This window comes from Ambystoma mexicanum, chromosome 6q (assembly GCF_040938575.1).
Source record: "Ambystoma mexicanum isolate Mex_15411 chromosome 6q, UKY_AmexF1_1, whole genome shotgun sequence".
Lineage (NCBI taxonomy): Eukaryota > Metazoa > Chordata > Amphibia > Caudata > Ambystomatidae > Ambystoma > Ambystoma mexicanum.
Genome location: NC_090937.1, coordinates 882,577,665 through 882,604,055, shown reverse-complemented (window position 1 = coordinate 882,604,055; position 26,391 = coordinate 882,577,665). Strand labels below are relative to the sequence as shown.

The following is a 26,391-nucleotide window of genomic DNA, read 5'->3' as shown; positions in this document are numbered from 1 at the left end:
TTAAACACCAGTAATAACAGCCACCACCCTGCTCTAATATGGATTGGGTGGTTAGTAGGGGCTGATACTGTACCCTTGTATCCTCCAAGCGTCACTCGGGTCGGAAGCAGAGACTTATGGAACCGTCAAGCGGTGGGAAAGCGGTGGAGAGCCAAATGCTCAAGCAATATAAAGAGTCAAAATTAATGGGACTGATAATATCTCCGTTGATGCACACTCTCTCCCTGCCTCCGACACCGCAGGTGCCACCAACCGCATCCAGCACCAGTTACAATGCGCTTTGAGCAAGCACTGGGTTCGGAGCCCAGATTATACTAGAAAAAATTGCTCCTAGGTCACCGTCCCGCAGTCGCCTCTAGAGGGCCAGGGGTGCGGCACTAAGAGCTCCCCCTCTTAATTCAGCTGAGTGAAATTGTCAGAGCACTCCAAGTCTGTATACTGAGCCCGTGCCACGGTACACAGTACAAAAGGGCCACAGTACAAAAGGGCGTCCCTCCCTGCGTACCTTAATCAGGCAGCTCTGAATTACAATTGACTCAGGGCAAAGTCAAGCACCCTGGTCGCGTTAGCCACTCGCCCCAGCTCGCATCACCCAATATGGAGACGTCCTCGCGGTACTACGTTCTTCGGCGTCCTCCTCGAGCCGCATACAGCAAGGCCAGCGAGCCGGCAACATTAGAGGAAAGAACCTCACTACGAGCTCAACATCAGTCGAGAGCCGCGAATTACGGATCAAGCTGCACCTCTCCTCTCCTCACAGAGGCCGCTTCCGATCCGAGGAACTAATGATGTATTAAACTTTGGTTTGTGTGTGGTTTTCAGCCTACGCTGGTACCTGGACTTTAGACATGGCAATGTTGCTGTGCCTCCTCTTTGAGGAACAGGAGGTCAAGGGGGGGCAGGCATGCATTGGTCCTGTAACATGTTCCATGCCCCTGGTGTTTGAAGCTCACAATGCACCCTGGCTTGAGAGCAGACAGGAGGAGAGTCTCGTTTTACGTCATGGCTCCTGGCAATAGAAAGACCGTGGGCACATGAATAAAAATTACAACACCAACAGCCCAAAGTAGTGGGCAGGAAGCCAGGTAACATCCTAGGACATTAGCATGGCTTCCATGAACTGCAGGTACTTCCTTCATGCAGCTTTTACATAATCTGGTACCAAACAAAATAAACAAATGCATGGGCACCAAAAACCGCTCCAATCAAGCAGAAGCCACTTCTAAAGAGGAATAAGGAGCTAGCACATAGTAAGCCGCAAATAACAATTACACATTGAAAGCAAACTAGAACCTTTTCTCCTTAATGTATGCCACAGTGTGGGCTAAACATCGTCTAGATGTGTCTCAATGCTCCCTTCCTACACATCTCCAATGTCGCAGTAAACGTCACATAGCTATGTAGGAATGATACCGGTTTGTCAAGTCATATGAGTCCACTTTCCCCAAACAACCACTTTCTGCACAGAGCACAATTATCAATCACCTTTCTGCTAGACAACACCCACATACAGCCTGAGGGCACATACCAGTCATCCAGCACCCAGCATACTCTCACTGAAAAGCTTCACTCGTGAAAACTAATTTATTGCCTAACAAGCCTACTCAAACACTAAAAAACCAAAGGGCTTAAGTTTGTTTGCATCTATGGTGTGCAACACTGGAGGTCTGTTCTGCAAGAAAGGTAGGTAGCTCCATCTGCTATCAGCATCCACTTGCACCACCATACAAAGACCCGCCTTCCCTCCAGACGTCTGCACTTGGGAGAAGACCTGTGACTCATGCTGGAAACCTCTAGTGCTCAAGTCCCTCAGCAGGTCCTGAGCACAGAACTTCGATTGGTGGCTACCTCTAGCGCTCGAGTCCCTCAGCAGGCCCTGAGCACAGAACTTCTATTGGTGCTTTCCTCGTCTACCAGGAGGCCATCCAAGGGTCTGGCAAGCCTGGATTGGCTCTAAAGGGCAGTGTGACATACCTCCTAGCCAAGGCATCCCTGGGCCAGGCATTTTAGTCTAAAAGGCAAAATGTCAAAGTGGATCAGTTTCGCCCGGCAGGACCCAGCGCCCCCTGATCCATTTGACCTTCCATTGAGTATCCCCTACCTGATATGCATGTCCGCCTTCATTAATGTATGTGCAGTGCCTACAAGGATCTAAACTGTAGCACCCTTTCGAAATCGCTATGCTCTCACATGGCCCTGTGTCTCCAATTGTAATTTGTAAATACAGCATTTCTGTTGCCTAACTCCCTATGCTCGTATTGCCATAGTTCTGGTCTCACAAGCCGGGCCTCTCCACTCCATTAGACAATCCCAAACAGAGCTTGGATTACGGTCTGTGATTCCAATGCCTGTATATTTGTTCTAGGTGCTGGGCAGACTCATGGTGCGCGTTCTACACTCACCGGCAGCTGTTCATCTAAGCCGATTCGACAAAATGCCAGTAAATGATTGTGGATAAGGAGTTCTTAGCTTGGATAAGAATTTGATAGAGAACAATTTGATAATTGGCTTTTAATGCAAGAGTGTAGCTCCATAAATTATCTAAATGAGCGGAACAGCTATGAAAAGAAGTTACATGTACAATTAGATAATAGAAAAATTGCATAGGCTACGGCCATCAGTCAAGAGTAGATGTGTCATTGAAAGATAACATCCATCTATATATATATTCAATTAAAAAACTTCATTAAAGGGACGTTATGGTTAAGTTGCACTAATAAAAACCTATGAAATTCAGTAAAAAAACGTTGTTAAAAGGACGTTATGGTTACAAGTAAAATCGAAAAAACCCTGAAATTTGGCAGTTATGGTAAGCTAAGCAACCATAACTCGCGCCACCACTGTGCACTGCTAAGACTAACACCCAGGACAAAGATGACAAAGATGAAATATCATTGATGACATCACTGATGACATCACATGTCTAGCCCCTTCTGTTTTACCGCCATATCTAGGCCAGGTTTTTTTATTTACGGACAGTCAGAAACGTAACTTTCAAAAGGTATTACATTTATAGATATTGACATTCTCACATGTTCTTACACTACTTTCCTTAGAATTTAATTGCATCTTATGATGTAAATATAGGGGAAGAAGCAGGCCTGAAACAATGCAATCATTTTTGTGCGTGAATACAATCATGTAGATTATACACAGTTGCTAATGATACTGCCTCTTGTTTGCTTACTTTACTCTCCATATATAAGCCCCATATTTTTATGCATTGTAGTCTATTTATGTTTTGTGTGTATTAGTAGAAATATGTGGTATGTGATGCATTGTTAGCTACTTAGTACATGTTCCACAGACCGGAAAAGTATGATACAGAAGCATTTACCGTTTTATTATATAACTTTGGAAAATTACAATATAGCACCTCTGTGGTGTATGCTGCAGCCAATACCTACATTTCTGTATGAGTAGGTTCCTGTACTAGAAAGAACACTGCAATGGAATTTTCTTTAGAACACTACATTGCATGATGAAGTATGTAGTTTATTACACATCTCCCGATAATCCCTGATACTTTTTTGCCACCATTACATTCACAACCCCTTGTATGAAAAGTAAATGCACATGTGATGTCATCAATGATATTTGTGATGGCATCTTTGATGTCATGGGTGTTAGTCTAAGCAGTGCACGGTGGTACCTGGACAGTACTCCTACGGGACCACCTTCATGCACCGCCATACCAAATCCAATGAGCGCAATGCTCTCAGAAAGGTTATTCCTTTCTCAGCAAGTAGTAAGCTGTCTTCCTCCATCGCATCTTCCTCAACAAATACTGTAACCACACAGCCTGATGTCTACGGGCATTGGTGCGTTATAAATAAATAAGGAGGGCTACAGGCCCTTATCGTCCATTGCAGCCCCTGAAATGGAGGATAAAGGCCATTAGCACCCCTGGTTCCCAAAGCGGGAAACAAGGGTGCTAAAACATAGATTTTTCTTCCTATAACGGGACGCCTGTGGCGTCCCGCTGTAAGAAGGAAGGAAAATCCTTTTCCAAGACAGCCAACAATGAAAGAGAAGGCGGGGCTCCATACACAGCCCCTCTTCCCTTGCCATGGCAGCCTGCAAAACCCTATGAACATATTACCACAAGCCCTTTTTTTTCTTTCAAACCTATCCTACCTTCGAATAACTTTACCACATAGCCGGTCCCAGGTAGACATAGCCACTTTAACACCATTTACCGTCCCTAGCGGTCATGGCCAGTAGCCATATTGTCCGTGTCATAACCTTATGCCATGACCCAGCCAATCTGGCTACTGCCCACGATCACAGGCTATACCTCAGTCATCATATGACTATTTTTTGTACCTACATTATTACACTTGTCAAAAAATAAAACACGGGCACATTTGCAAAACCATGCTTTAATGTCCTTGCCAATGCTCCTCGCGAGTTTGCTCGAAAACCGCCCATGTTTCATTTTTTTTTCAAAGTGTCAAAACGTATGTACATAGTCATATAACTTCGCCCCACCGACAAAATCCATTCAGTCTTTACACAAACATTGAAGGTTTGGTCTATAATCTCTCTCAAGACTTTTGTCCACATTCGTCAAATAGCAACAAAGTTATAAGCCATCAAAAAATGTTGAACCCCCCCTCTAATTTCGCCCCCTCTTGAGAAACTCCCACCAAATTTTAGAAAAGAATTTATATCTAGATCCAAAATCATCACACACACACACAGACACACACAGACACACACAGACACACCCCCCCTTTCCAAGGCTTTCAACATAGCCTCTATCATGTAAGAAGTTTTAAGCCACCTTATTTGTATGCCCTTTCCTTTTACATAGTGCTTGTATATGCAAATGTTGGTGTTAAAAATTGTCCCTGATAAGTATCGATCATTCACTGTGCACTTAAAGGCATATTCAGTATACATTATGCATGAAAACATGCAGTAGACAGGCGTACCAACATGGCCGACACACAAACAGATCTAGCACATGGAGTTAACATTAGCAATGTAGGACCATCTCCCTCACTGCTACCATAGAGATGTCATTTTGTACTTAAGGTTAACTGACAAATTATTCCCTTATACGTAAGCAAGCAGTTGGAAAACTACAAAACGCGATGTAGCGCGTGATTTTACTCTTGTCCACTTGACATGGAATAAACTACTTTTGAAGATTACTGCACGCGGCTGAGTGGTTCATGCAGATCAGCAATATTGCCTTTTTTATCTGCTGCTCCGGGGAAATGTAATCCCATGTGTGTTGTGTACGTTTATTTGAAAATATATATATTATATATATATATATATATATATAGCTTAGGTATGTTTCCACACTCAGCTGTGTTAGGTTGCCATCTGCTGTCCAAAAAGGCAAACTGCACCTCTGTGTGTGCTTCCACTTCAATAACGGCTATATCATTTTAACAAAAAGAAAAAGCACGGCTCTATGCAGTCACCTTCAACTTCCACCAAAAGAAACATTCAAAATGATTTCAAGTTAATTCTTTCCGACCCCACTTTTCTCACAGTGAACAGTGGTTCCAGTGTCAACGAACAGTTAATTGCCGGCTCAACGTTTCGGTCTCTAAAGAGCAAAACGCTGTAGGACGCATGCCTCCCCATGAGCTAAAACTAAAAGTAGGTTCTGCAAATAGATATCGCCTAATCGTTGTGGAACGTCTGTTTAAAGTAAGCATTATGGCACCATGTTAGATATTGGTCATGAATAAATAGTAATATTGTGAACCTTTTGCTTTTTGGAACACACAATAGTGTGCCTGATTGCAATTGAAAGACTATTTGTCTAGTTCAAGAAGAAAAATATATAAGGATAAATAAGTTGGATCCAAAATAATAATAAGTGATATATAAATTATTGATATATCTATGATGCACATGGAACAATATGTTAGAGGTCTGGAAATATTAAGAAGTATGTGGTAACATCATAAACTATGATTTGTGTTACTGCTGGCTTTAATAGTTTTTCTTGTATGTTTTGTTTAGATACACTGGCTAATAGAAAGCATTCCCTTTGAAAAATATGACATCCAACATCAGTTGTCCTAAATGTGTCCTGACGAAAGCCTTAGTCGTACTACCAAGTGTCCAGGTTACAGCAGCCAACGTGTATCATTTTGCGGGGTCACATATCTAAGGCTGGAAACAGTCACCTCTGTCGACACATTACCTATAGGGGCTTCTTTAAAAAACAACGGATAAATGCTTATTTTTGGAAGTCACCCTGTCTTACTAACATCACTTGAAACCAGTAATGGTTCTGATTGTATTTTGATATTTTTCTAAACAGATATATAGGATTGCCTTTGAACACAGTGTTTAATTATTTGCTGTTATATGTTGTCAAATACTGTCCTTTTAATAATTGGACGTCCTGTTGTCCTGATGTTTTAACATGTATAAGAATAATTACAGTTGAATATATATTTTTATAATACCAGCGTTTGCATATATCTTGTGACATATGCTCCCACACAAGATGTTGATTTACAGTTGCCTCATGTCAGTTTAAATTTCCAGCCCGGACGTGTGACATCAATAGGTAGCTTGCTTTTGGGACACCCCTCTCTATGTTCACATAAGGACCCAGGCCACCAATCACAGAGACTGTGGAGATTAGCATGGGAGGAAGAGAGGGAAGGAGGAATAGGAGAATAGGAGAAGAGGAAAGTCTTAAGGTGCTTGCGGAACTTGAAGATACTGCTCAAGACGGAGAGAAAGGGGAGGCTATTCCATGACACTACCTCATGACACGATTTGTAAATGTTCCTCTAACTTATGTTCGAGCACAGCTTTTTTAGTCTCCTGTTTATTTATTAAGTTATTGCATATTTATAAGGCACTTAAACAAAAAGACAGTGTTTCAAAGCACCACAAGGCACAAAGGAAGGGAATAGGGAAGCAAATAAACAATGAAAAAGACAATGAACAAATGGAAAGGAACAGCAGTCCTACTAGGCCTTGTGACATTTGGAGAATGCAAGTGCAGTGAAAAGTGGGGGTAAGTGCTATTAGGGTCCCCTAGTGGAGGAAGTGTCAGAGGTGCCCTTTGGTGAGGCAACAGGTAAGTGCATTGGCAGAGACATCCCAGGCGAAGAGGGAGGTCTACCACCCGACAGGCGGGTCTGGACCCAGAGGGCAGTGCAGAGGGTTGGGGGGAAAGAGGGAGTCCTGGGTGCGATAGGGCAGAAAGCCAGAACCCTTTTGGACTCTTGAGGGACGAGGCTGCCAATCTCAGCAACAGAGGGGATGGTTAGCACGGGAGGGGGGTGAAGGAGGATGAGAAGAGAAAGGTCTTGAGTTGTTTGCCGAACTTGAAGTGGTCCGGTACAAGACAGAGAGAGGGGGACTATTCCATAGGAGGGAGCCAGCTGAGGAGAGAGATCTGCCCCCAGCTCTATGCTTGGAGAAGCGTTCGATTAGCAGAGAGTTGGAGAATGTATCTGAAAGAAGAGTATTCAGTAAGAGAGAGAGTTGCAGGTAGCTTGGGCCCTGGCCCCAGACAGCCTTGTGGATGATGCAAAGGGTCTTGAATGTGATCCTTGCAACAACCGAGAGCCAGTGGAGGGATTTTAGAGCTGGAGAGATACGGTCCCAGGGCTTGAGGCCAATGATAAGTCTCACAGCCCTATTCTGAATTAGTTGAAGAGGACGAAGCTAAGAAAGAGGCAGGTTCAGGAAGAGGCTGTTACAGTTATCTAGCCAGGAAAGGACCAGAGCTCTAGAGACATTGAGATTCTGAGGGAAGGTGAGGAAAGGAAGAATGCCTCTAAGGAGGTGAAGTTGAAAGTGGGCCTTCTTGGCAAGGTCCCAGATATGAGGAGTAAAGGAGAGCGAGGAGTCGAAGATAACCCCAAGATTTCTGGTCTCAGTGGAAGGGGAGGGAGGTGAGCCCATAGAGTGAAAGAAGGAAACAGAGAGCAGGTGTCCCGATAGGAAAGATCTCGGTTTTACTGGCATTAAGACAGAGATCATTGGAGGTGCACCTAGACTGAATAGCAGACAGGCAGTCAGGGATGATAGAGGAGGGAGAGGAGGAGGAGGGGAGCATGAAGAAGAGTTGAGTGTCATCTGCGTAACACTGGAAATGAGGAGAGAAGGCAGAGATCAGGTGAGCAAGAGGTGTAAGGTAGATGTTGGAAAGCCAAGGCAAGAGGATAGAGCCCTGCGGAACACCACATGTAGAGAGAGTGGTAGGAGGAGAAGGAGCCCAGGAGCAACTGGGAAGGGCAGTTAGTGAAGAAGGATGTCAACCATTTCAGTGCCCGGTCTGAGATACCAAGAGTATCTTGGAGCCACTTTATGAGGATGGAATGGTTGACCGTGTCAGAAGGCGGAAGAGAGGTCAAGGAGAATGAGAACAGCAGGAGAGGTAGAGTCAGGATTTGCAAGCGGTTCACTAGCTCTAATTGTACTAACATGGTCTAATTATAAACACTACTCTGTGGTACACTGTTTTCTGAAACTGTGCTCCCACAAGTCTGCTCCTTACAATCTCTCTCCCATCCACCCCCTGCTTATTTCTACGCACCCTGTCATAGCACCTCCTCTTGCCTCATACTCCTTTATATTGTGTCACTTAAACGCTATACAGATAATATATCTATTCTCTCTTTATCCTTCACTCCCTATGGCCTCTCTCCCCTTTCCCTATTCCCATCATCTCTTCTTTATCTGACACCTCTTCCTTTAAGGTCCCCACCCTTCGCCCCGTCCACCAAAGAACTGCTAGGCAACCTGTATTCTCTAATTTCATCTAACCTCGCTTTCCTCCCTGTAATCGTTCCCCAACACTATCCCACTATTCTTACAGTTGAGCTCTGGAATGTCCACTCTGTATTAACACCTCCATCACGAACCACGTTGATTCTCATATCCCCTTTGGCAGCCATGGGCATCACAGACTTGGATCACTACTCTCAACTCTGCTACCCCTGCTGGTTTATACACTGACTGCTACCTATTCGCCACTCCTCCTGCTCTTGCAAAAGGGTGTGGCGCAGTTTGCCAAATGGTCAATAAGGTTAATCATTTTGCCTACTTTAAACCTCCAACTTCATACCATTCTCCTTTGAATTCATGATCACCCAGCATCTCCTACCCACTCCTCTCTGCTGGGCTCCCTCAAACTCTCTGATCTGTGCCTCCTTCTTGACTCCATTCCCATTGAAGACACATGGAGGACTTCAACCTATCCAGAATCTCTCCCACCAACCAACTTCAAGTAGACTCTCCTCGTCAATCCCTTATCTTGCTTTACAATGAATCCACTCCCTCCCAAGGGAACTCTTGACCTGGTCATCCTCTACTCCACACTACCCACTTTTGATCTCTGTTTGGCACTTTTGACACTTCTTCCGTCTACTCCTGAACCACTGCTCCTTCCACACCCTCGCATCACCACCATCTCCAAACAAATTAAAACCTTGTTTCCCCTACTGTAACGCTCACCTGATATCCACGGGGACGCCACACAGTCTGGCTGGACTGCTTTCGACCTTGGACGCACTCCCTTGGACTCTTGCTCGGCTGAGGACCAGGTCTGAAAACACAGGAGTTTAGGTTTAGGTTTAGCTTTATTGTCTCTTCTAGCCGGAGCCCACCTCCCTTGTGGACCCAACGACCCCTTAGTGCTCTCCTCACCTTGCTTTTTGGTATGGTGCGCTCTCCGTCCTGCTGTTCTGTGCAGGGCCGCGTTGTGGACGGGCGCATCTCAACCTAGTTGCTTCAGTGGTGTGGGCCCCTCAGAGTCCAGGCCTGCTGTGACTCCGTTCGTCAGGTAAGTCTGCTGTTTTGGCAGTGTGTCCTTTATTTTACAATTGCCCCTATTAATGTCTTTCCTTCTTTCTTAGGTGTGAAAGGAGTTCTGGTGATGCCGTGCTGCCTGGGGCTGTGCACGAGATGGTAAGCAAAAGCGCAAAGCGCGGCGCTATGTGCCTTACTTATGCTGACCTGTTTGTTTTCCCTTTCTTGCAGGCCGCCGCGATGTCCCGGAATGCATGCTGCCGAGAAGATGGAGAGCGGTGAGTAAAGTTTTGCACGTCCTGCCTTCTAGAACTTCTGCGTGTTAATCAGCCTTTTCTTTCTTCTTGCAGGTTGTTAAATGGCCCGGGATGGATGTGGGCCAAGGGCAATTCAAGTCCAGGTAAGCGTGCGCCCTTTTTGGTTGTTTTCAATGCCGAAGAATAAACGCTTACTAATGCTGCTTTTCCGTTCTCTTTCTTCCAGGTTGTGGCTTTCAAGATAGAGAGGGCGTTCGCCTAGATGCTGGATGTTCAGGATTCAGGAGCGGAGGACAGAATCAGGGATTACTTGCAGGTAAGTGAATACTAACAGTGTTCTTGTTCTTGCAGGTAGTCGGGCCAGGAATGGAGATGAGGATTCCAACTGACTGTGGTGAGCGTCACGCTGCAACAGCAGAGTAACGCGAAGCGTTTTCCCCAGCTTGGGCGTGGCTTATATAGCCTGCAGGTATCCCAGGTGCCCCCAGGCCTGACCACACCTCAAATGCTAGACCGCAGAGCTCAGTTCTGGAACTGAGCTATGCGGGAGCATCCATGTTGTGTAAAGGCTATTTTAAGTCCCAGTTCTCTGACTTCCCATATGAGCCTGGCGCCAAAGGCGCCAGGACTGACAACAAGAGAGTCTTGGGGAACATGTTGGGACCCTTGAGGCCATGATGGAAGACCGTGGTGCAGCCCAGATGGCCTGTGTGACAAGAGCAGGGGCAGGGATCATGACACCTACTGAACTAAAGTCTGGCCCTCTGCATTCTCGCTTGCTCCCCCACACCAAAGAGGCCTCACAGACTTTAACCTGCACAGCACTCTCTTTGACCACTACTATTCCTCTCATATCTTTAACCATAGATCACCTCTCAGTTCCAACTCCTCAATTCAGAAATTCAATGCCATTTGTGCAAGCGGTTCAAGGACTGGACCCAGCCTCTTCTCCTTTCCTATAACAATGTCCTTCCCTCCTGCACCACAGCTCTGTACTCAAACCATTCTTATTCACCAATCTAGTTACTAGCCTTTGATCACACTGCTGCAAACTCTCCTCCACCGTACAAAGCAGGCCGGCTTCTGCATGTTGGCATACTGAATCTCTTCTTCCATATTCACCAACAAATTTGCCAGCTCCTCTTCTAAAATTGAAAATAATGTGTAACTCCCTCATCACATTCATATCCCTTCCTCCCAGTTGGTCGCTCCTTCACTACCTGCCTCTTCCACGTCCTCTTTATGCTTCCTCCTCCCACCTCACCTTTTGAATTGGTACGCATGATTAGGACTGCCAATCTCTCTCCTGCACCCCTGGTGACCGGTTTGCTGCAAAGACAGTCAAGGAGCTTGCACTATTCATCTGCTACTACCTCTCCTCCATCTGCAACTTATCGTTCCCTTGGAGTCTTTCCAGCCTACTTCAAGCTAGTAACTGTTTTACCAATAGTAAAAAGGCCCTCTGTTCATAATAGAAATCATGCCAACTATCAGCCAACGTATGTTCTCACACTATTGTATTCTAAAGTCATTAAATGACTCATTTGTAATACCTGGACTCCAATGACCTCCAGGGACCCCCTCGAAAATGATTTTTTCAGCAGTTGTTCTACGGAATGAGCCCTCCCCCAGGTATGCAACTTCCTGACTTAATCCATCTATGTCTAAGTTGCCTTTGATGATAAATCGCCCCTCTCTTTGTTTACTTGTTTGCATCTCTGCAACCTTGGAATTCAGGGCACCTCTTGAGTAGCTGGCTGCATACCTTTACAAAAGAAATGTACGGCACACTTAGTTCTCTGTAATATTCATTATATATATATATTAAACCGAAAAAACCTTGAAATTCGCCAGTTATGGTAAACTAAGCAACCATAACTCGCGCCACCGTGCACTGCTAAGAGCAACATCCAGGACATCCAAGATGACATCACAAATGTCATTGATGACATCACTGACGACATCACATGTTTGGCTCCCCCTTTTTTCCTTTACTGACATATCTAGACAACATGGTTTTGTTCAGTAACAGTCAAGAACTAAAAATTGAAAAGGTACTATATTTGTAGACTTATTCTTCAAGTGTGTTCTTACAGTAATTCCCTTAGGGTCAAGTCACATCATATGAAACATATACATAGCGGAAGACACAGGCTTGAAAGAGAGCAATCCTTTCTGTGCATGAAGATAATCATTAGGCTTATCAGCACTTTCGCATAGTGTTTTTTTTTATTACTGTACTTTCCCTATATATATATATATATACTCATATTTGTATACATTGTACTCGCACTCCTTTCCTTAGAGTCCAGTCACATCTTGTGATACACATAGGGTAAGTAGCAGCTTTGAAACAATCATTTCTCTGCATAAAGATAATCAGTTAGGTTAAGAACTCTTTCTGCTACTACTTCTGCTTTTTTTCTTACTTCACTTTCCTTGTATATACTCATATTTGTATGTGTTGTCTCTGTGTTTTGTAATAATGCAATTATGTATTAAGTGGGTTTTATTCGCTACTTATTACATGTTTCATAGTACGCAAAACTCTAATGAGAAAACAGTTATCATTTCACTATTCAACATGGCAAAATTATGAAAATTGCAGCTTCATCATGTATACTGCACACACTGCCCATGTTTGTGCATGAGTAGCTTAGTATACTGGATAGAACTTCATAATAGAATTCTATTTATATCAATGCATTGCTTAATGTACTAAGTAGCTCATGATATTTATTCCAATGATCCTTGACACTTTTTGGTCAACATTATAAGAATCCCTTGTACAGAGCCTTCATGAAAAGTAAATGCACATGTGATGTCATCAGTGATGTCATCAATGACATTTGTGATGTCATCTTTCATGTCCTGTGTGTTAGTCTTAGCAGTGCACGGTGGCGCGAGTTATGGTTGCTTAGCTTACCATAACTGGCGAATTTCAAGGGTTTTTCGGTTTTACTTTGAACCATAACGTCCCTTTAACAACGCTGTTTAACTTAATTTGATAGGTTTTTAGTAGTGCAACTTAACCATTACGTCCCTTTAACAACGTTTTTTAACTTAATTTCATAGGTTTTTAGAAGTGCAACTTAACCAAAATATCCCTGACTTTATATATATGTAACATAGAACATACTGAACCCCCAGCTAGAGATATTGATGTCCGCGGACGGACGCGGACAACAGCAACACTACCCAAAAACTCAGGGGTATCTTAAATTGTTATATCATGCCATATGAACACTGCACAAGTTGAAAAACCAATACACAAACACATTATATGTATTAATAAATAAGAAGTAGAACCTATATATATATATATATATATATATAATACATCAACCATCCATTTAAATACCATATATACTAAAATGGAATATACCAAAACAAGAAAGATATGCTTTTAACATAATTACCTCACAGAAACTGCACAACTAGGAGCAACAGCAGACCTATAGAACAGTGAGAAGACAACTTACCACAATCTAGTAAGTAAACTTCTTTTTTCTTACATATTTCTAAAATGTCTATATTACATACAATAAAAGGAATATATTTTTTTTTCCTCACAGAAATGTCAAATGCTTTAAAATGGCTTGAGGAGAATTTCCCACATGGTGAAATGTCTGAAGATAGTGAAACTAATGGTAGACACCTCTCTATATAACCAAATTAATAAGCATTACTTTATGTGCAATATATATATATATATATTTTTTTTTTAACAGACCATACAAACATTGAAAACAATACACAACAAGATACTTTAGAATAAACTCTTCAGTGACAAATTTCCACCTTTTGAAAGATTTTGTGGAGGACAATATAAAAGAAAAAATGAGATACCATTGCGCAACATGTACCTGTCCCCCTTCTCCATATCCCAGTCAATTATCCCCAAACGCTCCCCACATAGAAAAATGTTTTGATGAGACTTCCATCCCTTCATCTTCTCCCGTCAATCCTCTTGAAAACACCAATTCCCCTGTGTTTGTGTCAGTTTCTGCTTCCCCTTCTCTATCATAAATTGTACATATATATAATATAATGAAAAATAAATCTTATGTGTGTGTTAATTTAGTCCTTTGTGCTTTTTTTTTAAAAAAGTCAGTTTTACTGTCCGCGAACAACAAGCGCGTCCTGAAATGTTCGTAAGTAAATGAAATGGGGGTGTCCTGAGGACACTATACCTGTCCGTACTGTTCGTAGGCAGGTTGAAACTATTCCAAGAACACATCAAGTGTCCTGGGATGTTCGTAAATAAACAAAATGGGGATGTCCTGAGGACGCTATGACTGTCCGTATTGTTCGTAGACAAGTTGAAACTTTTCTAAGAACAACCGCCTGTCCGTAACTGTTTGTTTCACTTGTTTCACACTTTTAATTAGTTTCAGGACCCGAACACTACCCATAGACTATCTACGCACATGCACACTACACCCATAAGTCCTACGAACACCGCGCCTGTCCGTAGCTGTCCGGCACACTTGTGTCGCACTTTTAATTACTTTGAGGACCCGAACACTGTCCGTAGAACACCAACGCGCATGCGCAAAACAGTTCCTGTGCATTTGGTGTCCTGCGGACACCCGTTCCATTTGCGGGCATGTTCACGACGCCATCATGTGACCGCGCCCACGCTAAGCGTATGTTCTGATTGCGGACACTGTTCGTGTCCCCAAACAATTTAAAAGTACCTTTTCAGGCAATCCACAATATTTTATAATAATAAATCACCATAGCACATGTCCCAGACAATGGTCCTTTCTACATACTTTTTGGGACTTTTTGAGCCTTTTTTTTGGTGTTCGATCTGTCCGCGGACAGCGCGGGTGTCCGCAAAGCGCGCACCAGCACCCCTATAAAAGGCCACACCCCAGAGCTCATTCTCATGGTGTTTCTGGCTACCTGACAGAACACTGTACTTTGGCGGGCAATCTTCCAGGGTTTTTCAGTGCCAATCTTCCAGATTTTTCAGAAACCTGATGGCAACCATGGATCCTCGGCTTCCACCTGGTGCTACATCTGCCTCAGCACCAACCCCACCCCCTCCTCCACCACCACCTCCTCAAGGGCCTGAAGAGGGGAACAGGAGTGAGGATGTAGAGGAGGATGAAGAGGATGAGGTAGTGGAAGTCCCTACTACCAGCACTCGCTGTGACTCTTGGGTGTGGCGGTTATTTACCATTCATGGTAACGTACCCAAGGTGCGTGCTGACAAAGTCACCTGCAAAGAGTGCAAAATGGTGCTCAGTCTCGGGAGGCTTGGTTCGTACAGCTTTGGTATGACTTCCTCTACTACATCCTCCGTTTCCGATCCGGTCACCACAAGGAACACTCCTGTGGGACAGCGTATTCCTCCAGCTGCCTCACAGGCCATTCGCAATGCTGATGACGCTTACCTTTCGAGGGTCACAGTTGTGTGTATGTACTGTGACACAGTACTCTGCAGGGGGGAGAGACTTCGTATTGCTTTCGAGACTACGGTCTCAGAGCACAAGAGGACCTGCCCACTACCTAAGGCCCACCCTACATCTTCCTCTCTCCACCCGCCCTTTCTTATCCCCGTGGTTGGTGTCCCCCCTTACCCTCCTTTCCCCTCCTCTCCTAGTGTATCGTCTATAAAAAAAAACTAAAAAAAATATAAAACAACAAAAATAAAAAAATAAAAAGGCTCTTTTCAGAGCCGCCTTTCACAGTTTAAAAATAGAAGTGGCAAATAAATGGAGCAGGGCACTGTGTATTTTTTTAGAAGTCCGCGGACCATTCACGGACATTTAAAACTTTGGGGTGCTGCCCTATCATAACCATTGCTCTTATCTCTGGGAGGAAGAGGTGGCTCTGAAAAGAGTCTTTTGGTAGTGTTTGTTTGTGTTTGAAAACTTGAAATGGTCAACACCTACTGCAAAATGGATGGCTGTAATTCCAAAAAAGGTCACAATGCATTTTGTACATTTCTCCAAAAAATCTGATTGCCAGCATAAGTAAAATGGACTCCATCTCTGCGAAAAATGTATGTGCTACGAAACATAATATTTTCATTGTGAAAAGAGGACATGCCAACATCTCTTAGAAAGGCACAAACAGCCTTATTGACATTGCGCCTCGCTTTCTTCATTTGTGGACCAAATGAAGAACGACGCAGCCACATTTGTCTCGGCGCAATCCGAGAAAAAATTACTTGAGAATTTGGAAACATGTCCATGACCTTCCCAAGTCCTTCTGTCATTGCAAATTGCAAAGAAATTCCAGACACATGTCCTAAACTATTCCCTCCACAATTAATTATCATTATGTCTGGATGATGCTCTGTCTCCAAAGTAGCACAGAGAGGTAGCAAGTCCAGCCACTTCATTCCACGCACTCCTTACCAGTGCACTTCCACATGTGGGAATCCAAGATCTATAGCTACTCCACAGCTTTCTGAATGCACCTTCAATGTATCCACGAGTCTCCCAACATCCAGACAATCTGTTTACTGAAACACACAGCCATAGCTATCTGTTCTTCTCTCTGGAAAAAGACTTTGACAAACTCTCTCCCAACGCAACACACCCACTTAACTTTACTGACCAATCCCTTGCTCTGCTCATTCTCATTTGCATGCCTCCCCGCCCCAAAATCCCTGTATGTAACACGTGATGTCCGCGGACTACCGCCATGTCCGCGGACATATCGTAACATGGACAGTCCTTCTACCATTTCCACTTCACTCTCTGTGCCATTCCCTGATTGGATACAGCTAAACAGTCACACAACCATCCACCAATCAGATCCAAGACCTCTACATCTACATCTAACTCCATCATCATAGATCAGCACTTCAAATGTACTGTTAATCACTCTGAGTACAAGTGTCATATCATTGGAAAGCACCTACTACAAGAACTACTGTACAAGTCTCCAAGATTACTACTTGCAGCTGCATGCATATCCATATGCATGAACACAAACTATAGGTATGCATATTTTCTGTATAGTACATGTACAATTATTATAAATGCATATAAACAGATTAACTGTCTTTTAACCTGTATAACCTATAAAATTAATTTACTGTCATGTTTCCCCATCTGCTAATATCAACGGTCACTTCCAAACCTATCTGCTATTTAATTTCTTTTTACACACACATTTGCAAAGCATGTTGAACGAACATATTTAAAGTAAAATATAAAGACTGCACATAGTCAAATGAAATTGCATGCACAAACTATGTTCAGATATCAAACAAGAATACTTCTACAAAAACATAAAAATCAATGTCTAAATTAACATCAGTACTATAAACACACAAAATTACTAACTTCTTTCCTTTACAATTGCACTGAGGACCACTCTCCTGATAAGCAGCAGCAGAATCTGAAGTACAAACAACAACTCAGAAGAAACCTGCTCATTCCACACAAAAAAGTAAGTTAAATACTATCATAATATTTTTACTGTTACTCAAACACACTGTCGGGTTCATTCATGATATTTCTGCGCCTAAAAACAGATATTGTACACCATTCTGTCTACAAATCCCCATTTGTTAAACATGGATTTTCAGGCAGAATGGCGCACAAATCCCAGTTTTTCGGCGCACAAATGACATAACTCAGTCCCTAGAATGTTAGTATTGTAGAACAAAGAACTGTTTTTATTCTATACCATTAGATTTACTATTTGCGCTTCTCCTCACCACTACCTTACTTTCTACTGTCATCTGAACCCCAGAATAGTAACACACAAATTCAAGAATACCCATCCCAACTAGTTGTAGTTGCCCAATGCACAATCACACACCATCACATACATCTTTACCATCATACTCAGACACTTATGCACACAGCACACATACATTGCAGAACAGCCCAACCCATACCTTCCTTATTATTTTCAACAGACCCCAAAGAATGCCTACCAAAAAGCAATTCCGTAGAAAGCAACGCAGAAGTAGAGCAAATGAAAATAGAAGTGTCCAAAATAAGCATCCATCTCTAGCAGAATTTGTATAAGAAGTTCAAACAAAACAGCTAATACAGTCATTTAGCGAAACAAAACAAGCTTCAAGTACAGAAACTTTGCCTCCTCTATCAAAATGGAAAACGAAACAGAAAACAATTAACAAGAATTCAGCTACCACTACTGCTAGAACTGCTCCTATAACTGTTGATATAGTGCCAAGTAAGCATACCAAAAAAAGTATTTTAGCAAACATTTTCCGCCAGTCCTTCAAAATCTTATAAAAATAGGAGAGAAATCATGCACAACCCTTAAAACCTACCGTAGAAAATTAATCTTAGAAGCTTTGATATTCAGTGCAATCCTTCTCAAAAGAAAGTTATTTATTTTAGTGTTAAACAAAATGAAACCACTAACAAAACTAATGACTAAATTACAAAAAAGACTTCTCAATAAACGAAATGTCAACAAAAATAACTTCTTAAATATCTGTGGAGGTGATTGGAGTCACACCACAAGCACAGGACCATATTCTAATGAAGAAGCATACAAACAAAAGTAAACAAATACAATTGCCATACATAGCAGTGGACAAGGTTACGAAAAAGTTAATAATACCATAATGGAACAGGAAATACTGCTTATAAAAATATCCCCAGAAAACTCAGAATTACCTCTCCATTCGACTAAACCAGAACGTCTAGTACACAAATGGCCATGCACGTCAATGTGTAACATTCCCAAAAAATCTTTCAAGTCTTTACACCAATTCCTCAATCAGTATGTGAAAGGCAAAGACAAAATCAAAATGAAACTACTGCAAAATATGGATACCTGTCCAGTGCGCAAGTACACAGGACTACAAGGACATTCATTAGCCTGCATTTCAGGACCTATTTGCAAAACCACCTTCCATCATATCAAAATGATATCAACACATCATTCAACTATAAGAAATCTAGTCTATAAACTGTACTATGCTGTACTATGCTAAAAGCCCTGCTTTAGCACTAGCCAATTTAAATAACATTCTTCTACATGGTACAGCCAAACACCTACTCGAAGAAATCGACTATATCCAGAAAAAATATTTTGGAAGTGAAAGCCACTTACAAAATGCAATAGCTTTACAACAGACTAGCAACAATTCTATGCATGGCAACCTTCTACTACACACACACAAAAAAGAAATACTGAAATTTAAAAGTACATCTGCTGAAGTACCAAACCATGTGTGTGTGTTTTTATAAAAGTAACACAAAAACTGTAGACCTAACATACAAAATAGAAGACAATGAAGATTCTAAATGGTTTGAATTAGCTCTCTACCTTATAGCAGAAAGCAAATATGAAATAACTGACCCCTTAATACTTTGCAGTTACTGCATTATAAAACTTGACAACAACCAAACTCCTTCAAGTGCTATCACAAATAATTTGGAATTATACCCACTACCAAAACCCCTACAACAACTCAATTTATATGAGAGCATCATAATTCAAACAGTGTACCCCTTTCAAGCAATAATACGCCTTCAACCAAAAACAGCAAAATTACCTGCCTCTGAATTGGTGAAAGGCATTCGTGGCAAAGTAGTGTATTTACCATTAGATCTAAAACAAAATGTGCACACTCTGGGAGTGCAACGTCCAAAAGAGCTATCTTTAATTATCTTAGTAAATGGTATACCTACAAAAGACAAAAAAAATTGGCAACAACTGGTAGACTTACATAAAGTTAGACACGCCTTGCAATATCTAAAAGACAATGAATACTTCAAAGAAATGAATATTGAAGAAAACTTGAAGGAAACCACTGAAATAATTCAAGTCACCAGAAACTGGTCAATTTGAGCTTCTAGATCCTGCTACAATATCCAATATTTTAGAGCCTTATACAATTCATCCACTACACTCTAATGACACCACAGATGATGCACTAGAAACGTACCAAATGCGACAAACCAAAGGATCACCAATCAGCATATGGGAAAAAAGTATAGAAGCACGTGCTTTTACTCTACTCTTTACTACTGGCAAAGGAGGAAGGTACGATGATAGACCGATTCAAATAACATCATCAGAATACCGCTTGTTACGGATGTATTCTGAAGAGCAAAGATTTAGACAAAATGTGGAATACATATTCCACCTACTCTTTGAAAGTGAACTAGCAACTCTATGTTACAGAGTTGCACACACATTAAAATCAGGAACCCACTTTTAAAATATGACAGCTTTGCAATTATAACAAAAAGTGCAAGAAAAAGATGAGGTTTTACAATCAAGTATTACACATCTATTAGCAAACATGCGTGGTACTAAAGAGTACTGGTTCCGACGTCATGGAGATGTACGTTGCATGATAAGAAACCTTGGCCCACCCACTTGGTTTGTTACATTAAGTTGTGCTGAATATGCATGGGAACATTTGCATGATTTCCTACGCATATCAAACAAAAACAAAACAAACATAGATATACTAACACCTGGAGAACTTTGTTCTCTAGATCCTGTTAATGTTTCAAGATATTTTCATCATCGCTTCATTGCTATGCTACACTTTATTTGTAATAAAACTGTTCCTCCCTTCGGAGAAGTGCAACACTTCTTATGGAGAAAAGAATACCAAGCCAGAGGAGCACCACATATCCACAAGCTTTTATAGATTAAAGATGCTCCTACATTTGGTCTAGACAATGATGCCACTGTTACAATTTATCGAAAAATATGTCACTTGTGAAATTCCATCGGAAGCAACAAATAATTATCTTCATGCACAAATCTTACAATTTCAAAGACACAAATGTGGCAAATATTGTCATCGCAAATACAAAAACAAAGGGAAATACTACACCAAATGCTGCTTTGGTTTCCCTAGACCAGTTACAAAAACAGGTAAAGTGAACAACTTCATGTCTTCCGTTAGACATAGTTAAAGGTAAATCACCTAAAAATACATAGTACATAAAAATAACAGAAGAAGAAAAATATATCAATGATTACAATGCAATCATTGCCCTCTTATGGAATGCGAACATAGATGTGCAGTACATTGCAGACAATTCCACTGTAGTTGTACGATATGTTACAGCATACGTAACCAAAGCAGAAAAAACAGCTTCAAGACCTCTGGAATGACCTGTCATCAGACAAACACTGTCTCAGAAATTGTACAGCTTGGGCATAAAAATGCTCTCCCATAGAGAATGTGGCTCCTATGAAGCAGAAGATTGTTTAACCGGTACTGCTTTGTATGGAAAATCTGAAAATATAGTATGGCTAAGTCTTGGTCCTGCTAAATCTAGAAAAAGAGTTCTCAAATCATACGACGACATAGAAACAGTAGCCAAAAATGAACAGCCAGGACATTTTGAAAAACAATTTGCTGGACACATACTACCCAAACAGAAGTACCACTTTGGAAACCACGTGTCTATACCACATAGCCCAAAACTTCACATAAAAAAATAATATGAAACCTGATGAAAAAAAAGGTAGATACAGAGTGACAAATTGTGAAGGCAGCTTAGTAAAACTCACCAAACCAAGTTTAATTAATCATATCAAATTGTCATTAAAGACTCCTCAACATAAAGAACTATATTACATGTCCTGCTACAACTCTTTAAACCATGGAGAAAAGAAGAAGAAATACTAGATAACTATGACTCCTACGAAGATGCTTTCAAAGCAAATGAAAGCACTATAACCGATGTAAACTTTACACACTACAAAACAATGTTGCACAATGAACAGCAACACGAAGAACTCCAGGCCCAACTAGATAAGGACACTCCTGACAGTAGTCAACCTTCTGTAACAGGAAGCCAGGAATCACTGGGACAGCCACTAATAGCAAATGAGGCAGAATTAGCTATGACAGAAGTAGAAAACACCATGTGTCAGTATGAAGATAAAGAAGAATTAACTATACTAGAATCAAAACTAAACAATGAGCAGCATAGCATTTTTCAAGAAGTAACAAAAGAAATTGCACATGGTCTACAACATGAAAATAAAGAATGCACCTGCCAAAATTACAAACCTATACTACTGTACGTCAGTGGTGAAGCTGGTTCAGGCAAAACATTCTTAATCAAAATCATCAGCAAGTTCCTTCAACAATTGACAAACAACAAACTGTCAGCTGTTGTCACTGCCCCCACAGGTTTAGCTGCCTACAACATAGGCGGTGTCACTTTACACCGATTACTACTCCTGCCAGTAGAACACCAAAATAAAATTAGACCATTACAAACTTTCTACAGAAGCTGCATTGGAACTACGCAGAGTGTTAAAACAAATGAAAATGCTACTAATAGATGAAGTGAGCATGGTCCACAACCTAATGTTGGCTTTGATTCACCTCAGAATACAAGAAGTACTCAAAACAAACTACGAAGAGCTCTTTGGAGGAAAACACATTACTGTTTTCAGAGATCTTCAATTGACACCAGTGAAAGGTGAACCTATTTTTAAAAACCTTAGGACGCAAACTCTGCTGTAAAACTGTTGGCAGCATATGATATGGCATTTGTAACGCTCCTATACACAAGTGCTTCAAGGCGCGACAAGGCGAGGGGGGAGGGGAACAAGGGGAGACAGACAACGATCCTACTAGGCCAGGTGACATTCAGATCGCGCAAGTGCAAGGGTAGAGGGGAAGGGAAAAGTGCAGGGGGAAAGCGAGGGGGGAAAGTGAAGTACAGGGTTAGTAGAATACAGATAAATAATAGTGGCCAGCTAGTGGCAAGTGCAAGGTAAGTGCTGGGAGGAGGGGCTGTAGGGATACAGAGACAGTCCCGCAGTGCAAGGGTTGCCATGGAGGCAGTGCTGGGAAGAGTGGCTGGGCCAAGGACCGAGATCGGTGAGTCGCCCAGTTGCAGATTCAGTGCAGGTACAGTGATTTTAGCAGGGGAGAGAAAGCGGAGGCAAAGAGGAAGGTTTTGAGATGCTTCTGGAACCGGAGATGGTTCTCCTCAAGTTTCAGGGAGGCAGGAAGGCTGTTCCAGAGTGAAGCCCCTGCTGTGGAGAGAGATCTACCCCCAACTCGTTGCTTGGAGAAGCGGCTGACCCTGAGGGAGTTGGAGGCGGACGAGCAAAGAGCACGGGAAGGAAGATATTTAGGAAGAGAGAGTTGAAGGTATTTTGGCCCAAGGCCCCAGAAGGCCTTGCGGACAATGCAGAGGGTTTTGAACTTCATCCTCACAGCCACTGGGAGCCAGTGTAGTGATTTCAGTCCTGGAGAGATACGGTCCCTGGGCTTGGCTTGAGGCCAAGGACAAGTCTCTCTGTCCTGGTCTGGATGAGTTGCAAAGGGCGGAGAGTAGAGGCAGGCAGATTTAGATAGAGGCTGTTACAGTAGTCCAGTTTCGAGAGAATCATGGCTCTAGAGGCTTCTATAGGAAATGTCAACCTTTGGCAACATTTCCAATACAGAGAATTAACAGAAAACATGCAACAATCTGCTGATCTCACTTATGCTAACATCTTAAAAAGTATTAGAGTTGGTATACTATCTCAAGAAACACAAGCAATATTGAAAACCCGGCACATTCATGCACTTTATGGCGATAATGCATGTGCTACTGATTTTATGGAACAATTAGCCCACAAAAATGTCAATTGTATGGCCTTAATGCCAGCTCTTGCAAGCTCTTGCAAGCGGTTTCAAATTCAATGAAACAATGTTAAATAAAGAAATGCAACCAATAATGAACATTAGCGCCACAGATAAACTAGACGTACATGGTATGCACTACCCATGTGTGAGCAAGCCACAACAAGACTAAATAGTTTAGAAAATTCAATCTCCAACACAGCTGGGTTGGAAAAAATATTAAAATTATCCTTAAATTGTGGAGTAATGCTTAAACGTAACCTTGACGTGGATCAAGGACTAGTTAATGGAGCACTGGGTACAGTTGTTGGCTTTCAAACATACCCACGTGACAACAACATTCAGTTTGTCAATATTCTCTTTGACAAACTTTCAGAAGTGAAAAGGATAGGACGCTCAGCAGCTCGATTCCTTCTCTTCTAAGACATGTACGTAGAGAACAATTTTCTCTAACTCTTGCATACGCAGTCACCATTCATAAATCACAAGGTCTTACCCTAGACAAAGCATTGATAGATATTGGTAACACAGTCTTTAAAGAAGGCATGAGCTATGTAGCACTATCACGCTTACGTACACTTGACGGTCTATTTCTAATCAACTTTCATGCAAGTAAAGTAAACGCTCATATTCCTTGCATTTTAGAATACAATAGACTTCGTTCACTATACACCCCCCCCCATCTAAAACATATCCTGCTCCACAAAAAGTAAAATGTTGTAAAAGCAAACTAATTCAAACAGAAAAGCAACAGGATGTCACTGCAAATCCTCCAAAGAGAGTAAAAGAAGCTAATACTTAATCAATTACCACAACCGAAGAAGAACCTATTACTCAAAGTAACTTGGGTACTTCTTCAAAGAAACAACACAAATTCCGAAAAAATGACTTGGACACAGACTTATCTGGCCCATTTAAATGTTCAAATATAACAGGTGTAAATTGCTATGCAAATGTAGCAATGAATATTCTATTTCAATTGCCACCAATTGTTGACAACATTTAGGGGCCGATTCATGGAACAAACGTGCGCCGAAAATCTTCGCGCAAGCAGGCGCAAGCAGGCGCAAGCGGAAAAAAACAGGCGCACGCGCACGCGTGTGATTCATGGAAGTCCCTGCGCGTGTTTACCTCGGGATGTGCGCCAAACCCGTGCATGGCGCACACGTCACTGCAACATCCCGAAAGACGTGCGCGACACGCACAGTGAAAGCGCACAACCTCGGCGCATACACTAGAAAGTGGGCGGAACACGGGGCGTAACGCGCGGAATGGGGAACAACTCGCGAAAACAAGGGCGTAACTGGGGATGTACTGCAGGGAAGCAGACGGAACGCCCACACGCACCCGAACCACACGTATTCATGGAATCGAATAGGGCAAAGCCACGCACAGCGAAAGACACGCACAAGCCGATACACGTCCGCCACACGAAGGCAGGCTGTAGCGTCCCTGCACATTACAAAAGTGGCAACATACAGCAATTGTGCGAGCGGGGTACGTGTATTCCGGGGGTTCGCGGGAAGTCACACACGCGATCTGGCCTGGGGGAGCGGGCTACGTGTATTTCAGGGGTTCGCGTGAACATTTCCACGCGATCGGGCCTGGGGGAGCAGGCTACGTGTATTTCATGGGGTTCGCGTGAACTTCTTCACGCGATCGGGCCTGGGGGAGCGGGCTACGTGTATTTCAGGGGTTCGCGTGAACATTTACACGCGATCGGGCCTGGGGGAGCGGGCTACGTGTATTTCGGGGGCGCGCGGGAAGTTACACACGCGATTGAGCGGGGTACGTGTATTTCGGGGGTGCGCGGGAAGTTACACACGCGATTGAGCGGGGTACGTGTATTTCGGGGGTGCGCGGGAAGTTACACACGCAATTCCATCAGGGTACGTGTATTACAGGTGTGCGCGATATCAACAGGGTACGTGTATTACAGGGGTGCGCGGGGAGCAGCACACGTGAATTGCACGTGTGGGTCCTCCCAGGTGTTCCCTCTACACCCTCCACGGCCCCTGCAGGTGGCTCACACCACAGGGGCCTACCCAGCACATGTCATGCAGGCAACTCACCCACCATGCCCATGCCCACCAGCCAACCCACATGTTAACTTGCACTACTCCCCCCCCAACGCATGTCCCCCTGCACCCCCAGCCACCAGGGGCAGCCTCCACCAGGCCCCCACCCATGTCTCCCACCACCCCCCAGTCACCAGGGGCACCTGCCAGCAGGCCCCCACCCATGTCCAACTCATGTTCCCCACCACCCCCACCCCCAAGCACTCTGGGGCACCTGCCAGCAGGCCCCACCCATGTCCAACTCATGTTCCCCACCACCCCCACCCCCCAGCAGTGCAGGGGCAGCCTCCACCAGGCCCCTCCATGTCTCCCACCACCCCCACCCCCCAGCAGTGCAGGGACACCCACCACCAGGCCCCCACCCATGTCTCCCACCACCCCCACCCCCACCCACCAGGGGCAGCATCCACCAGGCCCACACCCATGTCTCACACCACCCCCACCCCCCAGCAGTGCAGGGGCAGCCTCCACCAGGCCCCCCATGTCTCCCACCACCCCCACCCTCCAGCAGTGCAGGGGCACCCACCACCAGGCCCCCACCCATGTCTCCCACCACCCCCACCCCCCAGCCACCAGGGGCAGCATCCACCAGGCCCACACCCATGTCTCACACCACCCCCACCCCCCAGCAGTGCAGGGGCAGCCTCCACCAGGCCCCCCCCATGTCTCCCACCACCCCCACCCCCCAGCAGTGCAGGGGCACCCACCACAAGGCCCGCACCCATGTCTCCCACCA

General features: G+C 43.4%; 1 protein-coding gene across 4 annotated transcripts in view; it reads right to left on the bottom strand.

Annotated features, from left to right (window-relative positions):
• AADAT (aminoadipate aminotransferase) overlaps positions 1 to 26,391 on the bottom strand; it is a 1,031,752-nt gene that overhangs the window by 672,428 nt on the left and 332,933 nt on the right. The gene's annotated exons all lie outside the window — the stretch shown is intronic.